The sequence below is a fragment of the Lissotriton helveticus genome, chromosome 8, assembly GCF_964261635.1.
Source record: "Lissotriton helveticus chromosome 8, aLisHel1.1, whole genome shotgun sequence".
Lineage (NCBI taxonomy): Eukaryota > Metazoa > Chordata > Amphibia > Caudata > Salamandridae > Lissotriton > Lissotriton helveticus.
The window spans coordinates 1,462,479,987-1,462,498,290 of record NC_136069.1 but is presented as its reverse complement, the minus strand read 5'-3'; the positions used below and the strand labels follow the sequence as shown (position 1 = coordinate 1,462,498,290).

General features: G+C 46.5%; 1 long non-coding RNA gene across 2 annotated transcripts in view; it reads right to left on the bottom strand.

Annotated features, from left to right (window-relative positions):
- Positions 1 to 1,432: 1,432 nt before the first annotated feature.
- LOC144772007 (uncharacterized) overlaps positions 1,433 to 18,304 on the bottom strand; it is a 514,879-nt gene continuing 498,007 nt past the window's right edge. For both annotated transcript variants that reach the window (XR_013599591.1, XR_013599592.1), the window contains one exon: positions 1,433 to 1,851. This is a non-coding gene — a long non-coding RNA (uncharacterized LOC144772007). The remainder of the gene's footprint in view (positions 1,852 to 18,304) is intronic.

Sequence of the window (18,304 nt, the reverse complement as noted above, 5' to 3'; positions counted from 1 at the left end):
GCAGTCCCGGGCCGAGCACTTGTGACAAGGTGTTTCATTCCGCCTGTCAAGGTGTCTTACGTCAGAAAGATAAGGTGTTTCTCAGACAAGTTCGCACGGGCCTGCCTCTCCACCTATTGCTTATCCCAGCAGACAAGGGGCGCTTGAGAACAAGGGCGCCTTACACTACTGACCAATGACAATGCTCTTAAAGGGGGAGGTGGCTGGCTTCAAGTTCACATGATAGATATATTTTTATGTATTTATTTATCAGCAGTTATATGCTGATTGACAAGACCCAAGTGAGACAGACAGAGCGCTTTACATAGAAGCAGCTTCACAAGATCCAAAATATAAATAAAACAGTTACATTTCAGAACATGAGATCCTAATGTTATACAGAATCATTGTTTAAGTTAAATTGCAGAACATAATATGCAAATCCTATAGAATCATTGGTTAAGTTAAATTGCAGAACATTATATGCTTATGTTATACAGAATCATTGTTTAGCAACTCGTAATTGAGAAGTGAGTGCTTCTAACATCAAACATACATTTACAAAAAGACTACCAAAAAAGAATACATTTACAGAGGGAGAATATTGTTATGTGCTTTTGCATATCATAAGAACTATCAGCTAGATTCATCATAGTCCCGTTTTGCGAGTCCTTAATAGCGATTATTAAGGAATCGCTATTAAGGACTTGCAAAACGGGATTCATGTAGGAATGGCACAAAATATAGCGATTCCTACATCATCCTTATTTGCGATTAGCAAATTGCTAATCGCAAATAAGGAATAACTTCCCAGTCATTCCTATGGGCCGACAGGCTTTTTTCTTTTTCTTCGCTATTTACCACGAAGTCAGACTTCGTGGTAAATAGCGGGCAAAAATTGCGAATTCGCAATTTAAAATTGGTTAATGAATTGCATTTAAGGAATCTCAAATAGAGATTCCTTAAATGCAATTCCTCGCAAATATGCGATTTCGCGAATAGCGATTTTTGCATTTGGGATGATGAATCCCAAATGCAAAAATTGCGCTCGCAAAGGGTCAGATTCTGAGAATTTGGCCCTTTGCGAGCCGATTTTTCGTTCATGAATCTAGCTGTATGTTCAGAGTGCCCACATCTATAGGGATAGTAGCAGAGGTTATCAGTAGTAGGGTTACTGGCAATTCCCAAACCTGAAACCTCAAAACACGTTTACTGTATATCTGGCAACTATCTTGTAAGTGTTGCATAGAATGCTCTTGGTATATACCTAGAGGAATTGGGTCCACACTCTAGATGCACTTATGGAATGGTTTGCTTCCATGTTTTATTTTACTCAAAAGCTTGAGTTTCGAGAAGAAGGGTGCCAGCGCTGTGGAGTTGGCATTGACCTCCTGAGATGTACCACCAATACCTGGAGCACACTAACATTTGAAATAAGATACAATCATTTGCGATTCAAAGAACAAGAAATAACCTATTTATTTATAGCATTAGCTATTTATCCAGAAGATGTCATTGTTTTGGATGAAATCGGCACAGCCAACACATGTTTTGTCTGCTCATTCGCCGCAATCTCATTTGACGCAATGCAGAGCCAATAGAGCCTGCATATGCGAAACCTATTGGCTTTGCCAATGTTTGCTTTCAATTGGTGTCTTTGAATGAAATTGAAACATTTATTTTGCTGCTTTAAAATGTGGGAATAAACGAGTGTTCTGTTGAAACCTTAGGCTGTATCCAAATATTGAGTGGAAAAAGGATTTGTATGAAATGTGCCCCTTTTAAATCTTTAATACATCCCCTGGATCTAAGTGCATAAGATCACTCTCCAGCCTGCAAGATGGGCAGCAAAGAAGAGCCTTTTCAGAAGACCTGTTTGAACAAAAAGAAACAAGATGAGAGGGGTGGATTAGGTAGGAGCCAGACTGAGACCATCACATGCTATGATGTGACACCAAAAAGGCACAGTGGGCCTGTCCCATGTATGTGTTCATGTTGTGTTTTCTTGAGACTCATAACATTCATTTTGAACTGTACATACTGCCAGGAAAAGGCCTAGTTTTTACAATTCCAAATGTAAAAGCAGACATTGAGCATTTTGTGTTTAGTTAAAAAAGATACTTAATATGATACAACATATATACTTCTGCTTAAAAATGTTAACAATGAACATAAAGCAAACCACTTATCACAATTAAGTATTTCAGTTAGAAAAATATCTTGCATATATGCAGTAAATGGGGGAGGGAAAGGGCAGAGCAAGACATTTCCATAATTATTGTCAATGATAAATCATGTCTAAGTTAAGTAAACAATGGTAGAATAACTTAAAAGGTAAAGACTAATTAAATGAGTACATAACAGACTGATAAATATGCTAAATAAATAATTGTTAGTAAATATAAAAATACATTTAGTACTAAACCAAAAAAAATAACAACGTAGAATTCAAAGAGGCTTAACAACTTCTCCAAAAAGCAGGTGATGCAAATGATAAGATCTCACACAATTATACAGAGAAATTGTAACTGGGGACCATAAAGATTCTATTTTCACAGTAAGTGAGATGGGATTTACATATGCTCTGTCTGATCTGTGATTGCAATTATTTGGTAATTCTGCCTTACTCTTGTGACGCAAGATTACTGATTTTCAACTCAAGTGGCCAGAAAATCCACTCAAAATGCATTTTCAAGTTGGAATTTTACCCAAACGGGCCATTTGGGTATTTGTTTGAGAGAGAAATGCACTTTTTTTAAAACAGGAAGGAGTGCTACAGAAACTGGGAGGCTACTGTACATGCAGTAGCAGATTCCTCTTCCTGTCCTGTAGACTACTCCCTCTGCTTTATCCAGCCATTGTTCACTTTTGATTTGGATTTTGGAGGGTAAGCATCACTCTCTCTCTGCAATCCATGCTGTATCCATACAATTGGAATCTTCATTTTTTGGGAAAAGTCAAGTAAGTTCAATTCAGCACTTTGGAAACACATTTGTTATTTGAAGGAGTGTATGCACCAGTATGTTTTGTTCCTTTTTAGTGTTGTGATTTTTTTTTTTTTTTAAAACCTTTATTAAGCAGTAAGGAATATACAAATACGGGCCTACAACCAGTCAGGCCGGCCACGACACAGTACGAGAGGCCAATGACTCCGGAAGGAAGTTCCCCGGAATCAGCCAACAATATAAAAGCAATCAGTTCAGTCTGGAAAGGTTAAGTACGGCCATCGAGCAGGATCAAAGAAGGTTAATTTTATAATAAGGAGTACAGCAGGATCAATTGCAGTGTATGGATATCCGAGTCCCCATAGCGGGCCATGAAGCAAACAGCAAAACATAAGGGCATCAATATGGATAATCATCAGCAACCGTTTACATCAACCAGGATATGGACGCCATATATCAGAGCAGTACCCACCGTGGCTCGTCTCTTGTCTACCTATCACCCAGTTACATGTTTAGACAGAACGGAGGAACCGGAATAGCAACAGTGAATATAATCATCCGCTATACTAACCTAAGAAGAAAAAGAGGGGAGAAGGGAGGGAGGAAAGGGGAGAAGTAATATAAGCAAGAAGAAGAGAACGCCGCGCCGATGCAAGCGCCCCACAGCAATAAGCACGCAAAGAAGTAAGGATATCGCCAGTAAGGTGGGCGTGTGAGTCGTAATAGCAATGTGGCAAAACCGTAAGAAGGAGAACAACACTACTCCAGTTCCCACCCTCAATCGTACCATGGGAGACAAGCACAGACGCGGCGCTCCGATAAAGGGATACAAAAGAGCCATAGAACTAAGGAAAAGAAAACAGAGAAGAAGCCCCAGCCCACCCACCCCACCCTGCACCCCTGCAGAAGGCTACGGCCTACCCCCCCAGCAGCGTGCCTTTCGCCCTAAATCAGAACCCGAAATATAGAGAAGTCAAGGAGAGTGAGAGGAATAAAGAGGCAAAAAAAGGGGGAAAGAAATCAAGAGGGGGGGAAGGAGACCATCAATCGAGTCTTTCGGCCCCAGCCCCACGCCCACCCACACAATTGTGCAGCGTCTAAACGAGATCGACACAATCTCAGGTATCGTAAACTCCAAAGGGATCGTCCATATTATCATGATTGGGGGTCTGCCTCATCACAATTCGTTCACCGGTAGTCCTCAGGGTTCAGTTTGGCTCACCCGTGGCCTTCCCTAGTCATCACTACCACATATGATACAGCAGTGGGAAGCAAACATTTCAAGATGGAGAGGCTACTCGATCGGAACAAAACAAGGCAAGGGTGTAGACCAGGGGGCCCCGGCAACCAGCAACAAAACAAGAATCTTTCTCTGCAGTCCGGAACTCTCAACAATGACACCAAGAGCAGCAAAAAACAGGAGTTCAGTCTCGCCGTATAAGAAATCAGAGGCTCCCCCGCAGTATAACAGCACGACCTCACCAAAGTAGATCGGAGCAGCAGTCCACAACGCTCCTCGAACACTCGAGCAGGATTGTAAAAACCTGAGTCGGGTCGGGGACAATCGATATTTGCCCGGCGGTATTGCCTCTGTGACCCTCTAGTTATTTAATCAAATGAAGAGGCAGGCGCTGGAGACTGGAAAGCAGGAAACAAGTTTTTTTTTTATTCTCTCCGGAGGAGAACACAACGAAACGGACAGAAGGTGACGTTCTGAGGTGCTCTAACTTACGTTTGAGGCCTGGCCCCTTATATACAGTGTTTGTGGTTTTTATTACAGTTTACATACATGTGACAAAGCTTTGATATACGGAAAGACATTCCCGGAATCCCCCTTTGGGGCCCGTTCCCACACACATTTACAGTTGAAATCCCCACCCTAGTCATAACAGGTGATGAGTATCACGCAGCTGGATATTCCGCCGATTCACGGAATGTGGGGGGTTTGATCGGGTCTCATGGAGTGGGGGCTTTGATCAACCCGGGGATCCTTTGATGGGGGACGTTTTCTATTGTACGGGGAGGGGCAAGGAATGGTATCGGCAGAGCTGGGTGTCGGCCTGGGAACGGGGAAGACAAAACGGGCACACGGGGAAAAGGGGGTTTGCATCTAAGGGCCGGAGATCATGAAAGGGAAGCGGGGAGGTGTCGCGCTGGGAACAGGATGAGGGCCTGGGGCAGAGCAGCGCCGAAGAGGGGTTTATGACTCAAGGCAGGTGCAAGCAGGGGGGGGGTGGTCAGCGCGCAGGCTTAGTGAAGGCGAAGGGCTATGTCAGGGGCCAGCGGCATGCAAAAGGGTTCGTTCTGATCGGGGCATCTTAGAAAATGGCGGGCGCGCACGACAAAAGTGTGGCATCAGGGGAAGAGGCAAGATGGCGCAGATAATGTTCACCAAAACGTACTAATTTTCAACAGTCCTCCCTTTAACATATTCAAGACATCTTGCTGGTTCATTTTCTACTCGGTTCTATTGTGGTGGGCATGAGAGAGAAAACGGTAGGGACCCTAGATGAAAAGAGTTGTAAACAATACATTTTAACATTTCTAGTTTCTAGGAGGTGGGCCTATTTGGTAAACTTTGATCAACTTGTTCGGCAGGAAAGTCATAGGAATGTAATACAAAAGCGGTTCTGCAGCGAGAGCAGCAAGTACGTATCATAACGTGAACTGGCAGGTTATTACATATTTCAGATTCGGATTGGAGCAGGATCAATACAATGGCGGCTGGGAGAGAAATGAGGCATAGCAAAAACGGTGATTGAGGATGTCAAATGTTCGAAGTTTACGAGTTCTCATTGTTCTTTGTGGTCTTTCGTTGGCGCTGTTGAGCACCGGCGGTGGAGCTACAAGTCCAGCTCTGTTCTAAGTTCTGCGTTGCAGGGCACGACCCTTTCCTCGCGTTTCTGGTCGGAAAGGTCCTTTTCGCCCTGTGTCCTTTGAGGTGATTGTCAGAAAGTTCAGATGGAAGAAGAGCGTACAAAACAGTCCATAGGGTAGGTCAGAGGAAAAGGGGGATGGAGCAAGGCCAAATTAGGAACAAACTAGGGGAACGAGAGACTTCAAATAGGCGGGCGTGTGACCGAATTCAGAGAGCGGGGACTTGTCGAAAGACACTGGACATCGAGCAGGGGCATCAGGTCGACCCTTTCTTCTCATGTTGTCGAAAACAGTGCCTCGTCCTGCAGCTCTTTTCTGTCGTGGTCTCGCCTTGGCTAATGTCGCAGGTGTTCCTTAGTCTGCAGTCAGGCCTCGTGCTCCCACATCCGGTCCTTCTCTCCTCCAACGGCAGTACCCTTAAACAAGTTTGAAAAGACAGTCTTTAGTGATTTTGCAGATGAAGATAATCAAAAAGTCTATTTCTCTCCCAGCTCCAGGCAAAGAATGAAAAATGCCCGTTATATTTGTGCTCACAACTGGCATATGAATGACCGGTGACGGGTTTGTTGGATTTACTATGACTTTCCTTCATAATTATTTATTACAGGCATGACAGTTCATCTGATGGTAACCCACCCTCGTGAGACAAATCTGGCAAAGATATGCCGTTCTCTAGAGTTTTACATTTACAAAAGGGTGCAGTGAGTCGTCAACATGGTACTACACAGGTATTTTGCTGAGAGACGAACATGGCTAAACATTTCCTTTCTATCGGTGCATCCTGTTTTGCAACTACTGCGGGGTTCATTTTGATGATTTCTTTACCTTGGACTAGTCTGTTAACCTTGTAAAACATCATTCTGGGTCCTACGTAACCTTTTACAGCCCGATTACTTAATTAGGAAGGACAGGGGTTTTATGGGAAACAACCAGGGACATAGGAGACTTTGTGGTAAGGGCATAAATCGACCCATCTCTCACAACCGGGAATGAGGGGTAGTTTCATAATTCCGGTTTTTGGGCGGCTGATACAGGGGAGGCAACAGGGTGATCATTTTTCGGTTTTGGGTATTGCGACAATTCGGGGAGGGGAGGGTCGCGTATTCTGAGGTCCTTGTTTTATACCATAGGAGCCGTTGACATGTAGTTCCCTTATTTTCGGGTCAGATTAGGGAACCTCTGTCGTCTTACCTGTCCTTTCCCTTATGGCCCAACCTTGGTTCATTGACTTCTAGCGGAAAAGGAGAGGTAATGACGCGGCTTCAGGGTGATTGTATTAAAGACAAGTTTTTGTGCAAATACTGACGGTATTTGAAGCCAATTAGGTGGTGTGCTAGGGGTGGCAGTCTGCCAATTTCGGGCTAATCACTCGGAAGAGTGGGAGTGCAAAATAGAGGGAGAGAGAGAGAGAGAGAGAGAGAGAGAGAGAGAGAGAGAGAGAGAGAGAGAGAGAGAGAGAGAGAGAGAGAGAGAGAGAGAGAGAGAGAGAGAGAGAGAGAGAGAGAGAGAGAGAGAGAGAGAGAGAGAGAGTGCAACGGCAGGCTAAATAGTACACGTGCAACAGAGAGGGTGGCAGTGCATTCAAGAAAGGCTATTTAGTGCATTACACAGTAAGGGGCATTCACGGGTCTGCGTTAGAATCTTGTAATCATGCAGTTTGAGCATTAGACAGGGTAGAGGGGACGTGCTTTGAGAAAAGAAAAGAAGAAAGGAGGTACCATTTTGTCGCACTTTCTCGCATTCTCGGTCCTTCGACCAGTTGGGTCAACGCCTCAGTCACACACACACATTCCCTCATAGCTTCGCATCATACGTAACATGGGTTCATTCGTCCGGTCTGGGTTAAGGGTGATCACTTTTTATCAGGTTGTGCTAATTTTTCGGGTTTGTTCGATACGTGAGTAGTTTGCAGGCGTGCTTAGACACCACCTTGCGGTGCTAGTCCGCTTCGTGTATTAGACATGGCAAGGCTTCAGATCTTCGCCACACCTCGGCTGTAATCTCTGATGTAACCTGCAGAGGGAGGAAAAAAAGGGGGTGGGGGAGACAGCATTCGCGCGCATTCAAATACATGGATTCATAAGTCCTTTACTTACCTCTTACTCGTCTTTCCTCCTTGGGGCAGGGTCCCCGGGGATATGGTTTCTGGAGTCGGGGGGTAGTGTGTCCATATAGATCGTGTGCGGGGAAACGTGAAAAGGAAACCAGAGGTGCCTAGTGCGAGGTATCTAGTCAAAGGATGTATCTCACTATCGGGATCCTTAAACCTCTTTCAACGCTGTGGCGTTCTAAGGTTCTTCGGTTCTTGGGTCAGCTCCGTTCCCTGATACTTTTGGAACGTTGTACTTTGTAATATTTACATTATTTCATTTCACCCTCCTTTTACATTCCCTCATTTACACCGTTCGTTTTACCCATCCTTGGAAATCAAGGTCTTCCTTCACGCGAGAGTTCATGAGTCAGTCGCGTACTTTGAAGGCAGAGTGTCGTGTTGTCGATCCGATCCATCCTCCAGGGCTGGGCAACCATCTTCTTTTAACCTTAAAGAGAGAGCAGAGTAGGGTGCACAGAAAAGAACCTTCCCACCGATCCCACATTTTTAAAAAAATAAAGCATGCAATACCCGTCCATAGTTTCAAAAAAATTTATTTTGCAAAATCATTTCAGTATGTGAATTATGAGGGTGCGGTCGTATTTGGCCGGTCGTGGCAATGGCTAAAGTGCGTACAGTGGGGGGGTGTCGTTTGCAGCAATAAAAACATCGGAAGAAACTAAAAACGTCTATTAATTGGCTGGGGGTTCGGGGGCATTTATTTTCATAATTTAGAAGCATAATCATAATGGTTGTAATCAGATTTCCTATATGCATACCGTACGTGTGCGTCGTAAATGAGGTTTACATCAGTTATAAAAATATAATACATTGTACATTTGTAATCAACATTTGTAACGGGGATCCTTTCATACTGTTCGTCGAGTGAGTTCTCCTTGTCTTTTCTAGCCAAGTGTACAAAGGATCATATAAAGTCTCAGAACATCAAGTTTATATTTAGTGCGAAGGAACACCACGAGGTGTTCGTAAGTTCCGATTGATACCGGCGCCATTTTGGGCGGAGCCGGCTCAGTCCGGAAGCAGCATCAGGGGAAATGTTTCCCATTACTGGCAGTTTGGACCAGAGTCCTTTTCGGCAGTTCTAGAATTCATGCTAACAGAAGGAGTGGCAATGTCATGTTTGTTTCGTTGGCGATCAAGGCAGCCGTCCCTTACCGGAAGCCTGCAAAGGCCGAAGGTTCCGCCGGGGACCTTTGTAGGATCTTCAAGGCTGCGGAGATGCTGTCGGAGACGGGGGCTCGTGCTCCAGGGGGCAAATGTTCGAGTTATATAGCTGGTCAAAGTTACTCTAGTGGCCGGGGCCCGCCTTCCAGCGGACCCAGACGCCATTTTGAGGCCCTACAGGGGCCACTCCCGTCGAGTTTGCAAGAGTGGAAGAGACCCTTCGGAGTGAAAGGAAGAGGTCCCTGTTTTGTGAGAGCGGGACGTTCGGCTGGGGTGCAGCTGTGATGCCCCCACCTGGGGGGCGAGGGAGACTCGTCCGCATCGTCTCCTTCTCCCGGGGCACTCCATGCCGCTCCTTTTCATCGCCTGGCATGAAGGTCTCTCCACATCCGGCGTTCCCCAAGTCCTGTGCTCAGTGCTGTGGGAGCATGGCCACCATTGCACGTTCGGTGCTGCGCAAGTACTGGGGTGCCACCATGGTGCGTTCGGTGCTGTGGAAGTATTGGCACCATCGCCTGACTGGGGGTGTTCGGCGTCGGGCCAGGGGCTGGGAAACCTCCTATCGGTGGAGGTGGGAGAGGCTCGTCCGCGTCGCCTCTCCCTCCCAGCCCAACTTGGACAAATTGTTGTGGAGGTACGTGCAGGACATCCCGCCGTCCAGAGCTGCTGCGGCTGTTACGGAAGAGAAAAGGAAAAAAGGTGCCTCGTTCTCCTCTGGACATGTGGCGGGACTACCTACAACAGCCCGGGCTGCTGGCTCCTGCCTCTCCTCCGGCTCCCCCATACGTTAAGAGCAGCCTCGCTACTTGGGCAAGAACAAGCACCTCTGCACCCCTGCATCTCGGTTGGGCGTAGCCGTAACCCTGCCCTACTTTGGAAGGTTCCAGAATGGGGGGGGGCGAATGTTCTGTTTGACTTTCATTTTCTACAGTTTACCGTTATTATTCCTTGTTTGTTGTGTTAAATTAAAAGTTCAAAGTTCATTAATGGTCTACGGATTTTGTTTTACCATTTCTTTCTTTTCAGGTTGCTTTTATGCTAAGTTTCTGCTAACAGAGGTTGAGTAGCACGGAAACACGTGTAGGGGGATGACGCAGATTTGCACATTACATACACACAAACTCAGACGGGGGACAGTACAAGTATGACATACAAAGACCCAAGACGAATATAAAAACAGTTATTGGTCATAATTATCTCTTTCTGTCTGTGAATTTGAAACGAGGCTGGGTTCCCGTCTTGACATTGCCCGACCTAGGAGAACTTGAGCATGCCGCTGAGATTTTCCTGGCGAAATCTGTGCCATCGGGCATAATCAAACGTGGTGGTTCTGTCTGGTCTGTCTATGTAAGTCGGGTTATTCTTTGTCTCGCGCCTTTTCTCGTACTGTCGGTCTGTCGTTCTTGTCGGCCCTTTGCCTTTACTCACGCTCAGTAGAGTCGGGCATTGGGCTTTCCAGTGTCCGACATACCTGCAAAAAGCGCATTGGTTTGACCCTAAGTCTGGTCGTCTTTTGCATAGTGTCGGGGGATAAGTGGTGGGTAGCGGTGTCCTGGGGTTGTCCTGTCGGTACATTTCTCTACTTGGTTTGTCCTCGTCTTTTCTCTGTCGTTGCATAGCCTCTCTGCGCCACATACCGAGACTGTCGAGCATAATTGGCGTTGTCTTATTATTTCGAAGGGCTATTTCTAACGTTTCTATTTTATCGAGGTCAAAGGATCCTGCCAGTGGCCACTGTTTGTCTTGACTCTCTTCGGTATACCTGTGCCACAATTTATTATAGGCTATGGTGACTAACCCATAGTTTATGAACATGTCCTTATTAGGGGTGCCTTCTAGTGGAGCTATATGGTCCACCTCTAATACGCGGTCCGGGCTAAACAGGCTATTAATCAGTGGGGAGAAGACAGACATGACGGCTCGTAACGAGGGACTAAAAAGTCAGCACTGCCTATCTTATCACTAGGTGCAAAGACTGGACAGAATATTTCTATTCAATCGTTGTTTGCAGGCAGTGAATACCTCATGGATCCAAAAAAATAATAATAAAAACCAAACGACCAATAAATAACAATGGGGAGAATGAGTAGGTCCGCAAAGATCTGCGTTACCTACCCTTTTCACTGTCTGCAAAAAGGGTGGTCTCTTCCCTGTTTGCAGACAGGGAATCTCCAGGAAACAATAGTTTTGCGAACAACAGTTCAGTTTCAAGCAATTATTGAGTGGGGGAGAAAAAAATAAGCACGGTTGCTGCCCTACCTATCCTCCACTGCTTGCAAAGAGAGAGAGCCTGTTGTTTCTCCGTTTGCAGACAGTGAATCTCCAAAATAAACAAAAAAAGAGCAATACTAGTATTTTTAAACAAACAAACAATCAAGCAAATTTTCGCAACTTGTCGTGGTAACACGACCTTACCCGGACCGCATGGACAGTTTCCTGTCTTCCGAATCCAGCGCCCGATCGTCCTCTTTTTCTCGTATTTCTCACGGCACTCCTGATGGTTCCCAGTCAGGACCGTAGATCACTCGAGAGAGGTCTGTTCGGAACTAGTGAAGTTCGGATGATCGGCTGCCAGACGAGGGTCTATTGGGCAAGAGCTCTCCCGATCGTTGCAGTCGTTCACTCTGTCGTCGGGACCTCTCCCACTGGATCCACGAGTCGCTGATGGGCCCCACGCTTGGGACGCCAATTGTAAAAACCTGAGTCGGGTCGGGGACAATCGATATTTGCCCGGCGGTATTGCCTCTGTGACCCTCTAGTTATTTAATCAAATGAAGAGGCAGGCGCTGGAGACTGGAAAGCAGGAAACAAGGTTTTTTTTTATTCTCTCCGGAGGAGAACACAACGAAACGGACAGAAGGTGACGTTCTGAGGTGCTCTAACTTACGTTTGAGGCCTGGCCCCTTATATACAGTGTTTGTGGTTTTTATTACAGTTTACATACATGTGACAAAGCTTTGATATACGGAAAGACATTCCCGGAATCCCCCTTTGGGGCCCGTTCCCACACACATTTACAGTTGAAATCCCCACCCTAGTCATAACAGGTGATGAGTATCACGCAGCTGGATATTCCGCCGATTCACGGAATGTGGGGGGTTTGATCGGGTCTCATGGAGTGGGGGCTTTGATCAACCCGGGGATCCTTTGATGGGGGACGTTTTCTATTGTACGGGGAGGGGCAAGGAATGGTATCGGCAGAGCTGGGTGTCGGCCTGGGAACGGGGAAGACAAAACGGGCACACGGGGAAAAGGGGGTTTGCATCTAAGGGCCGGAGATCATGAAAGGGAAGCGGGGAGGTGTCGCGCTGGGAACAGGATGAGGGCCTGGGGCAGAGCAGCGCCGAAGAGGGGTTTATGACTCAAGGCAGGTGCAAGCAGGGGGGGGGTGGTCAGCGCGCAGGCTTAGTGAAGGCGAAGGGCTATGTCAGGGGCCAGCGGCATGCAAAAGGGTTCGTTCTGATCGGGGCATCTTAGAAAATGGCGGGCGCGCACGACAAAAGTGTGGCATCAGGGGAAGAGGCAAGATGGCGCAGATAATGTTCACCAAAACGTACTAATTTTCAACAGGATCGGGCCCCAACATGGAGCCCACGCCCTCGCACTCCAAACTCACAACTGCCAGGAGATTCGGGGCCGCAGGCTTGCAGTCTTGTCGATGTACGGCGGTAGCACTCCTCGCAGCGATCGAGGGGGACGAAGCAGCGCCACCACGAAGTCGAGCCGCGTCCATGAAGAACGGTCCATCAAAGATGGCGGCGGACCGTAGACCTTTCACAGGGGCACCGGGGGCCAAGGCCGCATGCAAAGACTGCAGGGCGTCAAGGACATCACCAATCGTGGGCTCACGCTCACATGACCAGGGCCCCGCGCACTCCAACCACACAAGTCCGCCGCCCTGAGGAGATCCGTGTCCCAGGGCGTCAGCCGCCATTTTGCGGGTTCAGCCGCGTCACCACCCTCCGCAACTCCCGGAGCGGACTCTTAAGCGAGGGCACCCCTGGAGTTCACGCAGGCCCCAAGAATGGCAATCTTGGTGCAGAAAGATGCGCCACCAAATTCGGGGGGTCCGCCTGCGCCACCACTCGCGGGCATCACAAGCCGACTCCGGGCGCAGGGCTCCAAGATGGCCGGACGAGGCAGCAACGGGGGCGTCCACCTGCACGGTCTGCCCCCATCCACGGCGCGCCGCGCCCTACCACGGGGCCTCCCGGCCGCTGGATCGGGCCCGGTCAGTATTCACCGGAACAATCGCACAACGGCCTCTCACAGTCGGCCCTCTCTCCCGCCGGGGGCCGCCGCCGACACCGCCACCCCGGCCGATCCACGCAGGCAAGGCTCCGGTCTCCACACCGCGAAGGCCCCGGACCAAGCAGGAGCACAGCTTCGGATCCACAGCACGCAGGAGCCCCCAGGCCAGACGGTGAGTACGAGCGTTGCTTCACGTTTCCGTCTCTTCCCGAGTGTGTCGTCTCGGGGCAGGATATTCGTCAGGATTTGCGTGTTGGGCAGGAAGGCTGACGGAGCCGAGCTACAGAGCGGCCATTGCGGTCACGAGCTTGGCTCCTCCTCCAGTGTTGTGTTTTTTTAAATATTTCTTGGTAGGAGGCCTGGTGTTTGGGCTGGAGTAAGGGGTCCCATGTGGGATAGGATTAACTCTTTTTAAGGGAAAATAGAAATGATTGCACTTTTCTGAGTGTGTGTGTGTATGGGTGTGTGTGTGTGTATCATAGTGGACCTTTTATTCTTGTTCACTATGCCTCTTTATTTTCTGGCCATTTGGTGACCACCATTTTGTCGAGGTTTTTTAGTGTATGTGTTTGGCCATTTTGTCTTTGTCCTGCATGCCTTCTTCTTTAGCAGCTATTTGGATAAATAAAACGAATTTCGTTGAGCGAACTGCATCACATTTGGTGATGCAGTGCGCGCAACAACATTCGTTTTATTTATTTAAATGTTTACTTACCTGTAAAACTCCGTAATCCATAGATTACTACCCCCCACCCTGCCCCTCCCCCTCCCCACGTCACCGCCCTGCAGAAACTCCTACTGCCCACCGCTACTGACGGCAAGCCTGAATGCATCTGCTCCTTCCCCCCGATGTGTCAGGTGAAGGAGCAGATGCATCTCTGGGGCCTTTATTTAGTGACCATAATGGATTAAGTTTTTAATGTTTTCAATAATTGTCCCTAATTGTGGTGTAAAACAATGTTATTAAATATTTGAGGTTGACACTGCATTAGATGCACAAGGAGTGGTTATCTTGTTTCAGTGCCTAGTCAAGGAAAAAGCTGTCTGTAATCCCATGTCCATGTTTAGTCTGTGCCCCCTCCTTTAGAGGGAAAGCTTGCATTCAATCTCACACTTCAGCCCCGCGCCCCTCTTCTGGTGTCACTGCACTGTTTTTTATCAAGTGTCCAAGGCCATAGCTTGAAAGGCATGCTATAAATAGAGGCAGTCCCTTGAGGCGAAATCTTCTTCGCTGCTGTACCAAGGCAGAATCCAGTTTTATTTTTTTGCATTTTTGCATGGCACCAACCTCGCTCATGAACATAAGAGGGCTTCAGATCAGACACAGACTATGTTAGAAGTTATTTTTTTAGCTCGAGCTTTATGGGGCTTTTCCTGCCCACTGAGATATGCCTCACAGACAACAGACATGCCCGCTGACCTGCCTGCCTCGTGCCGTGCGCGCTCTGAAACAAATGCTGCAGCAGAGAGGAGGAGCACGAGAAGTCTGTCTCTCTGCTGCCTTCAAAGAATAACTTACACGAGTCTGCCCCACCCACCTTGCGTGATGGCACACTGATTGCGCACCAAATGTTAACGTGCACCGTGCGGCTGGCCGGCTGCGTGATCCCAGCCTCTGACTCTGAGGTCGAGGGCCTGTTTTATTAATGGCCTGCCGCCTGTGCACAGAGCCAACCTTTGCAGTGCATGGGCGGCAGGCCATTATCATTATTTAAATGTTTCCTCTGCCTCGGAGACTGTGTCCAGCGGATGCTGCGGTGACACTGTGTTGATATTTCGAGCCGGTATGGAATGAGCTGAGGGGGGCTCCCTGGACCTCGAGGCCCCCCCGCACCGCGTGGGCTGCGGGGGCCTTTGTTACGCCCCTGCAAACTGCTCCATCAAGTTCCCGACTAAGCTAGAAGGGCCAGTAGTGTGTCGCTGCTGTTCGTTTCAAAGCGACGTTACATCAAACCCTCTTACACCTATTCACCCTCCCAGATTTTTTAAAAAGGAGCAGCATGCCTCTATGCTATGTAACGTTAGATCCCTTCCAAAACACCAATTTGAAATTTGGGATATGTTAAACTCTCACTCCCCAGAGATCTATTTTATGACTGAAACGTGGCTGAACGACACCAACCTCCCATCTGTCAAGATTGCGATCCCGGAAAACTATAAATGTATGCATCTTGACAGGAAGGGTAAAATAGGAGGGGGCATAGCCATTGCCTATAAACAGCACCTTAATATATCATGGGCTCACTCATATCAGGACGAGCTGATGGAAATTGGCATTTTCAAAGCAAACTTCTCAGCCTCAGAGTGTTGGACGGGCGCTTTAGTCTATAGACCACCTGGCCCAAAAATGCATTCTCTGACACACTCATAGATTTGATAGCTACATATGCCCTGGTAACAACTAAGTTTATAGTACTTGGGGATTTTAACTATCATGGGGAACAAACCTCCCTCCCAGAGGTTAACAAACTGTTCTCAGACATGGAACATATGGGCCTTTATCAAAAAATATCTGGCCTCACGCATAATGGTGGCCATACTCTAGACCTCGTCTTCACTAATATCGAGGATTTTAGATGTGACCATCCGTAGCCTTTGGTATGGTCGGACCATCGGATGATCAAGTTTACTTCCCCCCTGCCTACGCAGGCCCCCTCTGGTCTGCCGAACGCCATGGGCCCCAAGGCATATAGGCAATGGGATTAACTTACCCCTCAGGCCTTTGAGATGGTTTATCAGTTAGCAGAAGGATCAGAAGACCTGGATGTAGAGAATAGACTGTCAGAACTCAACAAGGGGTTGAAGGAGGCACTGGACATCACTATCCCTCTGAAATATAACCCTAGTCCCACTCCCAGCCGAATGTCGGCTAAATGGTTTACTTCAGACTCGAGACAGGAAAAGTCGGCATGCAAAAAACTAGAAAGGCAATGGAGACATAATAAAACAGAGCAAACAAAACACCAATACAAAGCCGCACTCGCCACTTATCATCGGAACCTTAAGGCGGCTCGGTGCACGACCATTGCTAAGTCTAACTTGCCAGCAAATGAACCCAACCAGGAAAACTGTGGTGGGAATTGGAACCATAGGACGGGAGGGTGGTCCATTCACCAGGTTACAAATGGATTTCATAGAAATGCCACCACATAACAAACTGCGCTACGTTTTAGTGTTTGTCTGTTTGTTTTCAAGATGGGTTGAAGCATTTCCCACACATCACAGTGATGCAATTACTGTTACAAAGTTGCTTTTGAGGGAGATTATACCAAGGTATGGTTTCCCAGTAACTGTGGAGAGTGATCGAGGAAGGCATTTTGATAACAGACTGTTAAAATTAATTTGTGAAGCATTACACATTGAGCAGAAATTGCATTGTGCATACAGACCAGAAGCATCTGGAGTTGTTGAGCAAATTAATGGAACAATCAAGAATAGGATAGCAAAGATGTTTCTAGCTACAGGAATAAAGTGGACAGATGCTCTTCCACTTGTGTTCATGACTCTAAGAAGTACACCAGATAAAAATACAGGTTTAAGCCCACATGATATTCTCATGGGCAGAGTCATGAGACAGGCATTCATACCAGTAGGGAAATTGTTGACCATTAATGATAGTGCCATTTTAGAATATTGCAGGAAACTATCTGATGTCGTGACTTCTGTGTCTAATCAGGTGGGAACTGAAGTACAGTCAAGAGAAAAAGAGCAAGCACATGATCTGTCACCTGGTGACTGGGTGAGGACAAAGGTTCACCGAAGAAGAAACTGTCTGGTGCCGAGGTGGCAGAAAGCAAGTCAAGTTATTCTCGTTACAACAGATGCAGTGAAGTGTAGAGGCATAAAGGTGGATTCATGCTAGTCATACCATTCGAGTGCCTACACCTGAAAATTCTGATGAGGAAAGTGATACCACAGCTGATTCAGATTCGGAAGAAGATTCTGAAAGAAATCCAGATTCTGAAGATCGACAGGCTGATCGACATCTGGAAAATTCATCTGTGAATGAAAATTTGAGTGAAAAAGATTTGAAAATCATAGTTGTTGACTCTGAAAATGAAGAAGACCTGATAGAAAAAGAAGCAGCAGAAGAGTCTGATCAAGTTCAGGATCAAGACCAGGAGAATATTGAAAAGCAGAAAAGAAGCTCTGAATGCAGGGACAGGAAATCCGAAGCTGGGAAGTTGAAGGTAATTGAAGAAGAGGAGGAAGACGAATTGCCAAGTACCATTTATAGAGATGATGTTCCTAACGGAGTGAGGCTGCCGAGTAGAGAAGTACCTGAGTCCAAAATTGAAGTTTCTGACAGCGAAACTGATGACAGTGATGAAGATTCTCAAATAAGAAAATTCAGAAAAAGAGCTTGGAGAACAGAATGCAATGTGACTGAACCAAAGAAGAAATTACCAAGAAAAGGTGATAATTGGCCAAGTGAAAACGAGGGAATAAAATTTAAATTGATAAAGAAATCAAAGGAACAAGTTAATGAGATAACTAGTCAAAAAGATCCTGAAGAGAAAAGTGGAGCAGGAAAGAATATAAAAGTGATTTGTAGAAAAACAAAAAGAGTTTTGAAGCCGAACCAAAAATATAAGTCGCCTGAATGGACTTATATCATAATACCACCTGTAGTTGAGATAAATTGCAGCAGTCAGGAAGAGATTGAAGACAATAGTGACAATGATTGAAGTATTTACCTGTTAAAATGTAGGTTTCAAATTTTTGGCATAAGGCTGAAGAAATTGTGTTACGTGACACAAGGTCGAAGAAATTGTGTTAGCTGGAAAATAACTTGTGACACAAGGTCGAAGAAAAGCTGTTAGAAGGTTTTGGGCTTTAAAAAAAAAGAAAATTTGAAAAAGGGTGTACTAGATTTAGACATTTTTGAGACATTTTTAAATTTTTGTTTTCTTTTCTTTACAAGCTTAGCAAAAATGCCTTATGTTTTTGTAAATAACAGCTCAAGATGCTCCAT